This window comes from Schistocerca gregaria, unplaced genomic scaffold (assembly GCF_023897955.1).
Source record: "Schistocerca gregaria isolate iqSchGreg1 unplaced genomic scaffold, iqSchGreg1.2 ptg000976l, whole genome shotgun sequence".
Classification (NCBI taxonomy): Eukaryota; Metazoa; Arthropoda; class Insecta; order Orthoptera; family Acrididae; genus Schistocerca; species Schistocerca gregaria.
Window position 1 is genome coordinate 52501 of NW_026062328.1, and position 2500 is coordinate 55000.

General features: G+C 58.1%; 1 non-coding gene across 1 annotated transcript in view; it reads left to right on the forward strand.

Moving 5' to 3' along the window:
- Positions 1-1659: 1659 nt before the first annotated feature.
- Positions 1660-2500, forward strand: part of LOC126326159 (small subunit ribosomal RNA) — a 1893-nt gene continuing 1052 nt past the window's right edge. Inside the window, exon 1 of the ribosomal RNA XR_007560553.1 lies at positions 1660-2500. This exon is cut by the window's right edge and continues 1052 nt beyond it. This is a non-coding gene — a ribosomal RNA (small subunit ribosomal RNA).

Consider the following 2500-nt stretch of genomic DNA (forward strand, 5'->3'; position numbering starts at 1 on the left):
CCGCTACAGAACGAATATCGCCCTCCCCTCCTGCCCTTCCAAGCTGGTCGGTCAGGCGTTTGTTTGTGAAATGAGCCTTGCAGCTGTTCAGTTGCATTCGGTTGTCGATGCAGTCAGTGTACGTTGTGGTACGGCCTGTGTGGACTGTCCGCTGATGTACGCGTAACCCACACTGATCATCCGTCGTTACGTACTGAGTGACATAATGTGGCACATGCTTGACCGTACACCGGCTGCGCCCTACAATGGCGAATCATAAGGGCCATATGTTGTGCACGATGCTACTTGTCTCGTCTCCCCATTACAGCGAGATTGCACTGTTGTACGCCGTACAGACATGTGGTAGGTAGGTACGGACGAAAGTATTGCATGTTGGCCCCCCCCCCCCCCCCTCCTCCCTCTGCCGGGAATCAGCGTGAGCCGTCTGTTGATGTAGCGACGAGGGTTTTCCTATTTAATCGTATTGCCCCACACAACATGATAGCACGGTGGACCGCGTTCCACATCTGCGACATGCTACAGAGGCCGGTTGACAGTCGACCGCGCAAGGGACATTGCACACGTGCGCGGACCATCTTCCACGTGTTCTCTCGTGTACATGCCGCAGTGTGTATGTGGGCTGATGTAGCGTGTCGTGACACATAACATGCAGGCATGCCAGAATCGTAGATTTCGCAAATGTAGATTGACGTATACGTTTGCTGCCAAAGATCCGCAAATGAACTGGAAATCAGTTGTTGAGCGGTTGTTCGCGCTGCAGGTGCATCGGTGATAGCGACGATCGGTACATCTATGAACCGGTTGTTTCGGCGGTACCCGCCATGCCCCCGAACCTGAGTTGGCCATGTGGGTATGAAGCGATACGAGGCTGTGGCTTGGCGGGACAGTCCCCGGCCGGTGAGGGGGGGCCGCCCGGCGTGCTGGCCGCGCGCTGCGTGAGCGCACGCACTACAGCCGGCTGGTGGGGGGCGCCCAGTGGCAGGAGCGCCGGCCGACGGGCCCGGCTGGCGTCCCAGCTATGCGCCGGCGCACCCTGCGCGCGGCGCCAGGCGGCCAAAGTGGGTTCTGCCGAGCCCGGTGCGAAGCGCGGTGGACATCTGCAGTGTGCTGGTCCGATTGCGGACTGTGTGCGTTGAGGATGCGCCGCCGCCCGGCACTCGGCGTCGCGACGCCGTCTGCTGCTCGGTCGCCCCCAGCGGTTCTCGCAGGTGGTTTGTATCGCAGCTCTGCGGACGTGTTGGCGCGTGCGCTGTGCTGGGAGAGTTCGCTTCTGCACCCAAGTGGGGCTTTGCCCTTCTGTGGCGCTGGCGTTGGAGCTGCCGGTCACCGTAGGTGGCGCGTGTTGTTTCCCGCCGGCAATGCCACGACAGCACGCTCCCGGGCCTCTGTCGGCAGCGGCAAGCTCAGTTGGGAGCACGGGTGTTCGCACTGAAAGCGTCTACTCGCCCATCTCCGGGCGATTGCGCCTCTCTCGAACCCGACCAAGTACTTAGGACGGCGCTGCGCGCCGCCGGGACCTGAGAGGGTTTCGAGGTGTATCGTGCAGGGGAGCTCAGCCTCCTCCTGTTTGCAGAATAATTGAGCGGACGCTTGCGTGTTCGCGCGGGCCCTCGGGACACACTCCCGGGCGGCCGGCTGCTCAGCTCTCGTTGACGCAGCTCCCTGGTTGATCCTGCCAGTAGTCATATGCTTGTCTCAAAGATTAAGCCATGCATGTCTCAGTACAAGCCGCATTAAGGTGAAACCGCGAATGGCTCATTAAATCAGTTATGGTTCCTTAGATCGTACCCACGTTACTTGGATAACTGTGGTAATTCTAGAGCTAATACATGCAAACAGAGTCCCGACCAGAGATGGAAGGGACGCTTTTATTAGATCAAAACCAATCGGATTGGCTCGTCTGGTCCGTTTGCCTTGGTGACTCTGAATAACTTTGGGCTGATCGCACGGTCCTCGTACCGGCGACGCATCTTTCAAATGTCTGCCTTATCAACTGTCGATGGTAGGTTCTGCGCCTACCATGGTTGTAACGGGTAACGGGGAATCAGGGTTCGATTCCGGAGAGGGAGCCTGAGAAACGGCTACCACATCCAAGGAAGGCAGCAGGCGCGCAAATTACCCACTCCCGGCACGGGGAGGTAGTGACGAAAAATAACGATACGGGACTCATCCGAGGCCCCGTAATCGGAATGAGTACACTTTAAATCCTTTAACGAGTATCTATTGGAGGGCAAGTCTGGTGCCAGCAGCCGCGGTAATTCCAGCTCCAATAGCGTATATTAAAGTTGTTGCGGTTAAAAAGCTCGTAGTTGGATTTGTGTCCCACGCTGTTGGTTCACCGCCCGTCGGTGTTTAACTGGCATGTATCGTGGGACGTCCTGCCGGTGGGGCGAGCCGAAGGCGTGCTTGCGCGTCCCGAGGCGGACCCCGTTGAAATCCTACCAGGGTGCTCTTAGTTGAGTGTCTCGGTGGGCCGGCACGTTTACTTTGAACAAATTAG